At 34.0% G+C, this 13,917-nt stretch overlaps 2 pseudogenes; one reads left to right on the top strand and one right to left on the bottom strand.

Moving 5' to 3' along the window:
- Positions 1-4,514: 4,514 nt before the first annotated feature.
- LOC125199299 lies at positions 4,515-8,124 on the top strand (annotated as a pseudogene).
- Positions 8,125-8,702: 578 nt separating this feature from the next.
- Positions 8,703-12,688, bottom strand: LOC125199298 (annotated as a pseudogene).
- Positions 12,689-13,917: the final 1,229 nt, after the last annotated feature.

Genomic DNA, 13,917 nt, shown 5'->3' with positions numbered 1-13,917 from the left:
CAATATTATATAAAATCGGATCTAATTATTTTTTGGGTCGGCCAAAGTGCAGCCACATGGGAATGGACAATGGTGGTTCTTTTGGCAAAAAAAAGTGGGGGGAACCAAGAGTGTTCTTGGAGGGAAGAAATATGGAAAAACCGACATCTTGGGACTTTTTTTTGAACCACCATAAAAAAAAATTCTAGATATCACCCCGTTGGACTAATCTCCACATGTGGGGGAACGGGAAACAATGAGTGGATATACAACCCCTAAAGACACTAAGGTATTTGTCAACATTTGGGCGATTTCTAGAGACCCAAACTTTGGAAGAATCGATATTTTTGAGCCGGCGTTTTTTGGATGGAAATAGTTTTTTTAGGGAAAATTATGAGTTGATCCCCTTCATTGGGGGAGAAATTCCCCCGGCATCCCGTATACCCGCACCCCCATATGTGCAAAAGGGTTATAACCTTTTGGAAAACTTAAAAAAGGGGGCGAATCAAAAAACTCCAAAGAAAAATATGTTTTACTCTACAAAAAAAAAACCCCCAAGACTTTTTATCAAGGTTTAATCCAATTAATATCTGTGTAAAATGTGAAATAAATTGGCTTAATACGTTATTCTTGCTTTAGAAATAATATAAGAAAGGATATCTCCTTTCGGTGGTGTCTATACTTTCAATTGTTTTAATTAATGCTTTTTTTTTCTTGAACGTTTTTTGTTTATGTTTTAAAATTGAAGAATACAACTTTCTTATTACCCTGTATATAAAATTTAAACCCTTTTTAAATCATTTTCAGTTAAAAAAATTTTAGTTAAATTCATGAGGGTAAAATCGAGTTGAACTGAAATTTTGTGGGCCCCGTGTGGATAAGATTTACTTTAGTAATTAGTTTATTTTTTATTTATTTTTTTTTACTTGAAATTTTAATACTGTACTATTTATTATCGAAAGTTTATTGAATAATATTATTGAGTGAAAAAAACTCTTTTCTATCTTATTCTCCCTTTTATTTTATTATTTTTAGCTTTAATTTTTATTATCATTTTTAAAAAAAATTGGAAAAGTAAAATGAGTCTATTAAATGAGACAGGTAAAGTAAAATGTGAAAAAAAATTTGGGAGCTGGATGGAAAATAATGAAAATTTTCCCAAAATGGCTTTTGGATAAAATGCCTTTTCCCATTTTTACATGTGGGACTTGTCGGGGGGGTTTGAAGTTTGTATAATATAAATTTGTTTTTTATTTAGAAATATTATATATAAAATACAAAATTGGGGATTAGGGGGGGGCGCCCCCCCGGCGACCCCTACCATGGATCCGGGCGTGTTTTTTCCATTGTCACCCCCTCGTAGCAAAACGTTGCCCCCCCCTGTTGCTTCAAAAAATTTTTTTCTCCTTTTTTTTGGGGTCTGGATCCCCCCCCCATACATACATACTTTTGGATACTTATTGATTTAATAAATAAAGTATATATATAACTAAACCCCAAAAAAATTGATTTGCACCTTTTGAGTCTCCAACGGGGAAAAAATCTATGTTACACGGATCTGATAAAGGGAAAATTCATGTTTTAAAATATTTCGATTAAAAAATTTTTTTCCCATAAAATTTTGAACGCTGTATAAGTCATTTTATTCATAAAATTATTAATTTTCTACAAGGCCATAATTTAATAAAATTAATAAATGTATTTTTTTTCCCCATTACTTTGTAAAGAAAGATTAACTATAGGAAAAAAAATTACCCAAAAAAAAAAATTAACCAGTTAAATTAGTTCTAGATCCTTTATTTATAATCAATTAATTTACCATGAAAAACAAAATAAAAATCATAATGTCTGCCCCCCTTTTTGATTCAAACATAGGATTCAAACCAATTTTAAATTTTTGGTCTATGTCACATGTTAATGGGAATTTAGTAATATTTTATATACATTGATGTATATAAAATATTACTATAAAAATTTTTTTTATAAACTTTCCCCCTAGTATTTCAAAAAACCAAAAAACATTAAGTGTTCAAAAACCCCAAAATGAGTCTCTGCTTGAAACTAGACAAAAAAGAGAAGAAAAGTTGCGCAAAAAAAAAAATCAAACATGTGGAAACTTTCAAGATGGAATTTGGGGGAAAAAATTCAAAGTTTTCGGCCCCCCTTGTACTGCGGGGGGACTCCCTCGTTTTATTCATAAATTAATGCGTCTCCCACCGTTTTATTCAAAATGTTTTACCTTTTAAGAATAATCAAAGTCATTATTTTTTTTAGATATTTCGTTTACTTTTAAATGCTTGTCATATTTTCTACTTTAATCATGATCTACAACACATCAAATTATCGCAATAGGAAGACATAAAAAAATAAATTTCTTGCTTGGGAAAAATGAACATTTTTAATTTGTCCTCAAACCCCAAAAAAATATGAATTTGCCCCAAATCTTAAACACTCTGATAGTTTATAGTCCTGAATTGCTTTAAAACCCAAATTTTTGGTAAATCTTTTGGGCCCTGTTTATTTTAAAAATTTTGTTTTTTGGTTTCCTATGCATTTGGGGCATAACATTAAACGGGGAGAAAAAAAATATGCACTACGGAAATTTAAAAAATATGCATATATAAACATAAATCTACAAAATACGGGGTGGGGGGCATTAGGATGTCAAAGACCACTAATCTCATTCATTAGATTTAGTAGATGTTTAAGATCTCTTCTTGCTTGTGTTTTCGATGTAATTTAAAAGGGAAATCATTTTTTTATTAATCTTTTTACGATTTGAGGATGGCAAAATTAAAATACGACACACTATTAATTTTAACTTTTTCAAAAATCAGATGGGTCTTCTTCTCTGGAATTTTTTTTTAATTTTAAAGGTGGAAAATTTTTTTAATTTTAGTGTAAATACATTAATGGCGATGGAACCAGGTCAATGTTCTCACGTCCACAATATGAGATTTTAGTGGAATCGTGCTCGGTCAAATGACTTTAACCAAATTTGAATGTGACGAAACATTGAATTTTTTGAAATTAAATGATTAGCGTCGATCACGTTATAGTAGATGATCGGGTATATTCTTTTCAAATGGATTAATCCCATGGTGAATAATGTAGGTTGTTGGTCACAACCAAAATATGATAAAAACTTAGGGATTATACTATAAACTATTGGTTGAAGAACCTTATTAAACATATCTCCCCCTTCTCACTAAAAAAATCTTTACTTTTTAAATTTTTGGGAAAAATTAAACAAACTTCCCTTTAAACTTTATTGAACATATCTTATCTTCTTTCTATTGATGGAAACCCTCTCCCCTAACACTATTCACATTAATTACTTTTTTTTCTTTTTTTACTTTCCAATTATATATTAAAATCGGTCAAACCAAATGTTTATATTTTTTAGACTAATGAGAGTAGTATTTAATAAGACAAATTATTACACATAATCATTAAGTAAACCAAGATGGGCGGTAGAGCCCCACGTGCCGTCACCGCCCACAACCACTCTGCATCCTGTGCCTTGGACTTGGAAGCTCTTTGCCTCTGCATAGTTTTCGTCAAAGTTGCTCCATACATCGTTGGCTAGAGCATGTTCTATTTCAATTATTTACGTTAATTCTTTTTCCCGTCCAGTTGGCTAGAGCATGTTCTATTTCAATTATTTACGTGTAATTCTTCTTGATTATTTTCCCTTTATTTTGGGTTGTATTGCACCCGACAAGTTCGTATCTTTGTACCTAGTTTCCAACAAAACCAGTCCTTATATATGTGTACGCCCTATATTGCACGTTAAGAGTAGGATTGTAAGTTGTAACTGTGAAAAAGTATGACTTCATAAATTGGTTTTTGCTGCTTATGATATGAAAATATCACGACCACAAATTTTTATACAGATATACATTCAAAATAATGATTGCACCATTAATCATATTCAAAATAAACGGCACATGATTGATACTAGTTAGTACTATTATTTATTCTAAAATAGATTTTCGTTTTAACCTAATTAATTATCATGTCCATGCATGATTTGTGTATATGTTGTATACTTTTCGTAAGGAGTATAATTAATTTTTCCCCATAACTAACACTAACAACCTATCAAGAAATCCCTTTGCTTCTTTCTCCATTTTTTAGCCAAAAATGTTAAAAATAATAGGCAGAAACAACGAAGTTTGAGGCCAACCAAAAAAACTCCCTAGTTTTGAGGTCAAAATTAAAGAAAAAGGGTTTTAAAAAAACAAGTCCTAAACTAGTTGATGGGGATAAAAAAAAGAGAAAAAAAATGTCGAAATTAAACCCCTTTACGATCACCTCAATGTGTCTCTAAATGAAGAGGGGACGCTGACTCGGTACATGAAGCCCCCGGGCCCCGGCGCCCCCAAAAAACGACCCCAGCGAGGCCGTGCTGAGCAAGGACGTGGCGGGCCCCGGGAGAAAAAGGGCGGGATGCGGCTGTCCCGGGCCCCGAAGATTCCTCCGGCACCCGCCCCCCGTGATACTATACTTTCCCCCCGGGCGGGTGGACCCAGATGAGCGTTCCCGGGAGAGCATCATCCATGGGGTTTGAACCGCATGGCCGCTGGGGTGCCTTCTATACTCGTCCCCGGGACTTCCGCCTTGCACCCGAGCACCGCCTCCCCGCGCAGTACGAGGACGCTATGGACGCCGTTGCATGGGTCCAGAAACAGGCCGACGAGGGTGACGGCAAGCCTTGGATCAAAGACTATGGAGATCTCAATAGGTCTGATTTCTTTGTATCTGACACTTTTATTTCAAAACCTATATTAAAGATAAAAATGATCTCAAAAAAATAATCTTACTGTTTAATCATTTACTTCACTATCAACAATTGATTTTGTTTTTTAAAATTTGGTATCTCGAAATGATTTTATTTTTTTTTATGATCAACCAATACTTTTAAGTTTTTTTTAGATATGAAGTTATGAACAACTTCATAATTGTTGGTAACTTGATATACGTGTTTATTTTTTATATTTCCACTCCATGGAATAGCTCTTTGCCGATTTTTCTTTATATTAAGCTGGTTTTTTTCATTTCTCTCTTTTTTGGGATGCGAAAATAGTAGTAGTACTATTATAAGTTTTATACTACAATCGATAATTATTTTTTTTCAAAAAATAAAATACTACATTTTCTACAAAATATAGTCTTATTTCTTTTTATTTTAGTCCAACCATAAAAATTAATCTTTATTAATTTCTATGTGCAAAAATAAAAATTGTGAATTTTTCCCAGTATTTCGAAACATTTATCATAAATAGATTATTAAATCACTAGTATTGAAACACTTAATTTTTTATAGTACTATTAGTTAAATAAATCTAATATCCTACTCCCCCTTTGCCCCCCCTTTTTAAAAGTAAATTTTTAATTTTTGGATTTCCCAATTAAAAATTAAAAACTTCATTTCCATTTTTTAAAGGGAAATTTTATTAAAACTTTTACTTACTACTTTTTTTTATAAAACCAATATTAAAAAAATTTTTATTTTAACTTTTTCCCAAATTTTCTTTTACTTTTTTTTAAAAAAAAATTACCTCAAATTTTGGCCCTTTTAAGGGGACGGAGGGAAAAATTATCCAAAAACTCTAAAGTTTGATTTAGACACATTCTCTCCCTCCATCTATACTACTATTAATTTTATCATCTCCTTTTTTTAAACATTTCTCTTTTTTAGCTCGAAATGAAATTAGGGGGAAAAATGAGAGTTAATTGATTCCCACAGATGTTACCTCTACGGCGTGACTGCGGCGCAAACATCTTTACAAGGGCCTGGCTCCCGGAGATGAAGCCGCAGCCGCTGAAGATCGAGGGACGATTCTGAACCAGCCGTTCATCGGAGGGCAGAAGCGGACGAAGAGCGAGTGAACAGGAGGGATCCGATTCCCGCGCGGTGACGCCCTCCGTGGGGAGCTGGCGCTCCCGTGGGGACGGCCCGGGGACCATTCTGAAACCCCCTGGCGGACGCGGCGATGAAGGAGAAGGTGAGGAGCCTAGGGGGTGTTTGGGTACGGTTTGGGGGCGATCCGCTGGTGGACCGGCAGCAGGAGCTGGTGCAGATGCTGGTGGAGGGGGGGTGGGTGGAGGCGCGTTTCGACGACATCGGATTCCATAACATTGATCCTTGACAAGCGGAGGGCTAAGGCCATTCTTAAATTAAGGAATTTGTATGATGATCAATCTTATTTTACGTCTACACTTTTGTTTTCATTTTTATGTGTGACATTACATATTTTTTTTTTAATAGTATTAGCACGAATATACGAGTGTTTGTCTTGTATACAAATCATGTCTTAAACACTTCTCTCAATCAAATTTTATCAAAGTGTAAAAAAAATGTTACTTAAAATTTGGTGGTTCGTTTGATAACAAAAATAAATTAAAAAATCAAAAATTTGAATTTATCCTCGATGACAAAAAATTTATGTAAAATTGTTTTATAGGCGATCGGAAAATAAACGGGACTTCACTCCCGTGAATTAAATGATTTTTCATTCTTAAATAAAACAACATTATTTTTTAAAACCTTACTAGCTAGCATCGTCTTGGCAATCCTTTTTTATCTATAATTTAAACCAATTCAGATTTTATAATTTTAAAATTAATTTTTAAAATTGTGAAATAAATCAGAGATCAGTTAATAATTTCTCTCACAATCTGACGTATTAAAAGTTAAAACAGGGCCCGGAATGCAATTAGCCTCAAAATAGGATCAGTACGAAAAAACACGGGGAAACGAAAAAAATTGAAATCAGTTAAATTGGTTGATAAGGAGGGTTTGTGGATTGTATCAATTAAATAGAAATTCACAATTTTTTAACCCCAAAAAAATGGAGCAGACTTTCATATGATCAAGCCTGATGGTGTTCAGAGAAATCTGGTTTTTGTTTTTCTTAAGCAAACGTTTTTTTAGTTTCTAATTCGAAGTTGGAAATTTTTTACATATTCATTCACAATCATGAATTGTTGTAAAACCTTACTTATTTTGTGGGGATAGAAAATGAGAAATTTCATTGTACTATGTGATTTGGTTTTGATTGGCTAAGTTGAAAATTGTAATAGATCATGTGGATGTTTCAACGATTTGGTGGGAAAATTTGAATATTGAAATTGGATGGTTTTTTGTTTTTTGGGGTTCAGGTAGGTGAGATCATTAGATTTGAAAAGAAAGGTTTCACCTTGAAAGGTACATTTTGCTTTCAGCTATAAACCTCATTTTTGTTATTGCAGTGATTGGTGCTTCCATGATTGTGTTTAACTTCGAGTTAGGCTATAAAACTTTAAAACTACCGCTTTTTTCATTGGGTTTTCATTTAACCTGTGCGTTTATTTGTACGACGCTCTAAAGTTTAGGCATTTAACTTGTTAATTGCTCACATTAATGGATGTTACTGATTTACAACAAAATTGAGGGGTTTATCTTGTTCATTGCTCACTTATGTGATTAATGTTATGTTGCTGATTTTAAACAACAAATGCCCTTACTGTTTTTATTTGATCCGAATGGTGAAGGACAGTGGTTTTAGGAAAAGTAATGCTCCTTTCCCTCCCAAAATTAGTGCAAATCAAGGAACTATGCTTGTGTAACTTTGGAATGATTTCAGCGGTTGTTTATTGCATTTTTTGCTATGTTATCATAGACTATTGAGTTTTGCATCATTTATTTTATAGTATTGAATATTTTCCCCATTCAGGTCTTAATAATTAGTGTGGATAGTGCTTTTTCTAAGAAGCACTATTGATTTTTCTAGCCCTTCTTCAACAAACTGGTGGATTTTGTTTCTGGGCCTGTTGTTGCTGGTTTGGGGAAAGGGAGGAATGCGTGGCCACCGGCAGGAAAGATGGAACCACCAACCCATCTGATTCTGCTCCCGGGACCATCCGGGGGATTACACCATTGACATGGGCAGGTGAGGTTTTCCCCTGCGATACTCATTTGGTTATTAAGCTTTAGAGAGTTCTACTTTACTTCCCCTGCAAACCGTGCATGGGTATACACCGTTACAAATGCAGGAACGCCCTGGCAGTGATGCTGTTGAGAGTGCAAAAAAGGAATTGCTCTTTGGTTCCCCCAGGGCATTACAGAATGGAAGAGCAGGCCATTGGATCTTCGAGTAAACATCCGACTTCAACCTTGGCAGATTGCTGCAGGAAGTGATGAGTATTCACTTCAAATTGGTGTTAGAACATTGGATTTGGAAGTTTGTTTTCCTTGCAATTTTGCTATTAAAATTTCAATGTCTAATACTACTAGATGTTATTTGACTATTTAAAACATTTGAATAATTTGCCTTTCTATTTTGAAAAAAAATCACAATTTTTTTTTGGGAATGATAAATGAAAGTCCTCTCCCTCTCCCCAAAAAGTCCCCCATTCTTGTAATCAAAATTTAAAGAACTAAATTCACCAAAATTCAACATATTCAATTCAAGATTTTGGGGATTTAAGTAACCCCAAATTTCAGCTAAATAAGAAGAAAAAACAAACCGTATCTTTAAAATCTCATGAGAGAGAGGGATGCAGTTACATCAAGCAATGACTACTATTGATATCTGCCATCATATTCCAACCACAACAATATCACTCTTCCTAACAAATACATATCCTCCTGCCAAATGGAAAAAAAAATTATAAAAGAAATCGAAGCGATTTGGATTTTGCCTCTGAAGAGCAAGTTAGGGTTAACTTGCTTTTGCATACAGAAAATCTGCTTGGCTTCTTGGTACTCTTCCACCATAACCAAGAATGCAGCAAATTTGGAGGAAGATTGATCCGGGTAAACTACAATACAGTATTGAAGCACTCTTATGCATTCATTCAAAACCACGATGGCTAACCCCTATTCCACTACCGACTAAGAAGTTTATATGAGGGCAAGTCTTGTAGGTATCTGATGTCTTCTTGGAGAAGCTCACTTTCAAGTTGACGACGAGTAGCTTTCATCACAGCCTGAGTGTATGAAGAAATTAAATTATGTGAAATGGAAGATGAAGGGACATTGCTAAATAATTTATCAGAAACCTAAGTACACAAAGCTCATTTCAAGCATTCTACAACATAAAGGTCAAATGCTGATTCATTTGAAAAGTTCATGGATGAGCCAAGGTACTTACATTGAAATCCATGTAAGAAGCTCGCATGGTAAGCCATTGATGGTCCATTAGCTTGAATGTTATACAATATAGAAGGTCAAATGCTGCTTCATTTTCTGTCGAGCAAAAGAATCAAAGAATTCATCAAAAACAGGGAAATATGTTCAGAAAATACAGTGTCTATTTCTACCTACATGACTACCCCACACAAACTAGAAAAGAAGAACAAAACTGCACACACAAATTGAGGCTCTCTATCAAGGTGAGAATGAAGCTAAAGCATTACCAGCAAGAAATTTCAAGAAGGTTGCTCCAACAAGAGTTCTTGGCTTATCTGCAAAGACAAGGCAAAACAAGACATGATGAACAACGGCAGATACTTTCATCCAGTGTTTACTAGGATTTGTTTATTAGTTATGGCTCCTTTGGCTGTATAATACTGATTTCCTCTGCATTGACTATTGTCTCATTTCAGTTAACTCATTGCCTGCATGCAAAATACTTGTTCATTTCACACGACCCACAAGCACCCTGGCGTGCCCCAAGTGGTAAGTGAAAAAACCCCGTGTGATTGCAAGTGATGACAGTTAGCAGAAAGATCTCATTCAATCATTGCAAGAATCGATGGGAATTAAGGTAAGGATGTCAATAGAATTCTGAAGCAAGTGAGACATAAAAAATTTACAGCTGTTCAACCTAATACTTAATAAAACCTGTAGATTTTTTTAAATTTTTTCTGATTAAGATAGTTCGTTTAATTACAATTTTGGATAGGAATACAGTTTCCAAATCCTTTTATTTATATTATTTGTCAGATTCAAAAACTCACAGGATTCAAGATCAAGCATCTGAATCACATGAATGTGATATTAAGCTACAGCAAATGGGTATTCCCACATTGCCCGATCACCTTCCTGCTTGGAAGAAGACCCGGGAAAGATTTCACAAAGAAAAAACATTAGTAACCCGGGGGAAAAAAAATCTCAAATACCTACCCGGGGAAAATTTGCACTGGCAGCAATGAATATGACAAAAATGAAGAAAAAACGCTTATAGACATGAACAAGTAAACTCCTTCTAGCCCAATAAAGGACATGAAAGCATCTCCATATTCCTTGTAGCCATGCTTTTTTCATACTACTGGACATGTGTACCCTCAACCCAAAAGCACAGAAACCCGAGTCTAGAAAGATAAATATCATTTACATTTACAGAAATACTACATTAAATTTTTTTAAAATTGAAATTCATAAAAACCCCAAATTTAGTAATGAAAAAAAAGTCTTGAACTTAATATTTATTTAGAAAAAAAGCCAATTTGAGATTGAAAAAAGAGAAATAAGCAATCCGTGTTTGAGAGAATTCAAGTCGAAAATTTGAATTTCAGATTTGGATCCCAAACTACAACTGAAGATTTGAAAATGTTTGGCAGGTCAAATAAACCAATTACAACTCTCTCACATAACATCCTTTCCAAAGATATAGTAGTTCATAAACAGGAAGCAGAAGCATACAATAGCCATCTTGATACTAAAAACTAAAATCCCCCTCTGACTGCTGTTGGAAATAAAGTGTGGGCTGAGGATGAGGGGAGTGATCATACAAAATTCCTTGGAAAAACAAAAAAATTTTCCAGTGAGATAAAACCTCCGCCCCCATCATAATATGCCAAATGTTAGTTCCAAGCAATTAGTACACAAAATCCAAAGATTTGAAAAGATGAAAAATCGAAAGGGAGAAATATTCAAAACTTAGAAAATTTTTGATGGATCTTTTCCCCGCCAACCCATTTCCTTCCATGATCGGAAATTAAGCTTTGGAGTTCCCTTTCAGGAAATGGCACCCCAATGCCCACAAACTTCCCAAATATGGTAAAAAAAATATTATGGGAAAGGGTAAGCAGATTTTGAGTTCATGTAAAGCTTAACCAAAAAAAGGTTCCTAATAAGACTCCTCATATATATGTTGTCAACATTATTTTAGTAGCTTTATGGAATATACCTGATGTTGGGATAGAACCATCATGGCAACATCAACCCACTTAACTATCTAGGCACTCTTCCTGAAAAAATTTCATTACAATCATCAGGTATTAATGAATGAAACAGGACAAACTGTACAGAGGTTGTTTTTTGCTTCTTCAAAAAAATAAACCGGACACAGAAATCAACAATCTGCATCTCTCCCTAATATTCTTTACACCTCAAAACATCAAAGAGAAAAACATAATACATTGCTCTAACATGAATTAAATTATTTTTTGATGACCCAACTGAGCACTATTACCTGCATTGGTGTCAAATCAAATGATGGGGGGAACATCACTGTCTCTTCTCTGAACACAAACACATGAGAGTCCTCTGCCAAGCCATGCAGATGATCCTGTGAAAATTTTTCCCGCTGTAACAAAAGAATAGCATACATACAGATTAACAAACCAACTCTATGTGAAGAAGTATGTCCCACAATTCCTTCCCATGCCCATTTTATATTTCTACTGGTAAAAAGTAAAATTTTATTTATCCCAAAACTGCAATCATGCACAGTCCCCCCCGAAACTTTAAACTGGAAAACAATGTTTAAACTCAATGTTTTAAATATAAGAAACACTAAATGATACAACTAATAAGGAGAGTTGAAATGTAAGTTTAGTGGCAACCATAAACCAAATATCTGATCACTCACAAAAGTAAAAAAAATAAAGCGCCAGACATCAGCAATTTCTGTATGAAGCAAATAGTTGTTCTTTTTTCAGCCAGTAGTCCAATAGGATAGGTCTTAAAAGTTAATTAACTCTATGATTATTAAACAATAAGTACGTGCAAAACAATAATTTTACAGTTCAATAATAAAAATAACAAGGCTTATCCACTGGACACATATAATAACTCCAACTGTACTGAAAGAGTACATACACAATTAGACAGTGAAACAAATCATCAACTAATCTAATACTTCCTGATATACAGCTGTAATATTGCTCAAAAGAGAAAAGGATCTAACAATAACAAGAAAAAAAAGAATTATTCAGCAATTAATCCTAGGAGTACATAACTCATGAGTCATGATTATATTGTTAAGATAAGTACATAGCACACTTGGCTTTAAAAATAATTACTACACTAAAAACTAGTAGTGCATAGTTATTAGTGAGTTTATAAAAGCTTATAAGTACATAATTACTAATATCCAGACATATGCACTTCTTTTCTCCATCTTTTAAGTTGTAGTATTTTTTACCTTTTGTTCTCTTTTACCTGTTCTCTCCTTTTCTAACTTCTTTCACCTTCTTCATCTTTCCTTTTCTTATGAAAAGTCTATATAGTACATCATATTTCATATATTCCTATAAACGATACCAAGATTGTGATCTTTTCTAGATAAAGCAAATCTTCAATTTATTAATAACTTAACTGTGTAAAACTGTTACCTTTCAGTGATAAACCCCAAAAAATAACCCCCCAAATGTATTCCCCCTGGCAAAAGAAAACTAATCCAAAACAAGAAACAAACTAAATCTCAAAGAAAAGGAAAGCTTGACGTAATTGTTTCAATTCACAGATCGGGCATACAGAACCATACACAGCCATGGATAATCACCTCGGATTAAAAGAATGAGGGCAGATAAAAAAGGTAAGTTGACATTGGATAGAAGGTGTGTGGGAATACAAACAACAAAAAAGAGAGAGTATACCAGAATAGAATGGCAGGCGCCTCCGCGATCAAGCCCACTCGACATTCTCCTCACCGCCAAAAAGATTCGCCTCTATCGTCCATTAAATTTCAATCAATTGATAGTTTAAATTTTTGTCCAATATTGAAAAGCGAAATGGAAAGAATGGGAAAAGCGCGATCAAATTCGATTTTCAGGCGCGGAATGGGAATCGAAATAAAGGGGGGAGAAAATGAAGCAAATTGGGGAAAGGGAATTAGACGGAAAGGCGGCGTTAATTGGAAGTACCCCTATCAAGAAACGGTGATTTCTTGGGGGGTTCCAACTCGAAAGATCCCCCAAAATCACCTCAATAAAAGAAACAGATATGTCTCTCTCTCCTCTAGCAACTCAAATGCATGGGCCATTGGTGTGTGTGTGTATATATTGATTTGCAGAAACGAAATATTTTTATATATAGAGACAGGATAACAACCGTTATCGCAGTATTTCTCTCAAGTTTATATATTAAAAAAAGCAATATTGGCCTTTCAAAAAGGGGGATTTATTAGTTTGTGCTGGTGTAGTTTCGTTGGTTGGGGGGATACTCTGTTTAAAACACAAACAGGGGGAAAAGGCCAATCTTGTTCATCGATTATCTTTTCCTCTACTCTCAACTCTCATGTACCCTATTGTTACATTGCCCCGGGGTTTGGGTTAGCCTATCCGATGATCCCTCCCCAAAAAACAAAATTTTTTCCCCTCCCATTCAAAAAAATCCGAAATTACATAAAAATATGAAAATTGAAATCCCAAAATGAGAAATTCAAAATTTTGAAAATCTAATCCCAAAAACTAAAAATCAAATATCATTAAAAATTTTCAATACAAATGTAATAGTTAGGTTTATAATAATGCATATATTTATTATATAGTACTAGTATGTAATATAAATATATTTCTCATGACATCAATTTTAATAGCCGATTTGAACATCCAAAATTTTGGAAAAAGATTGATTTGATCTAAAATGAAAATTCCAAAAATCCGAACAATTTTTTTTTTTGATTGGTTTGGATGGGTTTTTTGGGGTTTTTGAATATTTAGCCCACCCTTTATGCAATGTCCAAAGCTATCAAGCAAAAAAAGTATCTCTAGATCAAACAA

Source organism: Salvia hispanica, unplaced genomic scaffold (genome assembly GCF_023119035.1).
Source record: "Salvia hispanica cultivar TCC Black 2014 unplaced genomic scaffold, UniMelb_Shisp_WGS_1.0 HiC_scaffold_449, whole genome shotgun sequence".
Lineage (NCBI taxonomy): Eukaryota > Viridiplantae > Streptophyta > Magnoliopsida > Lamiales > Lamiaceae > Salvia > Salvia hispanica.
The sequence above is the reverse complement of the archived record's forward strand: the minus strand, read 5'-3'. Positions and strand labels throughout refer to the sequence as shown.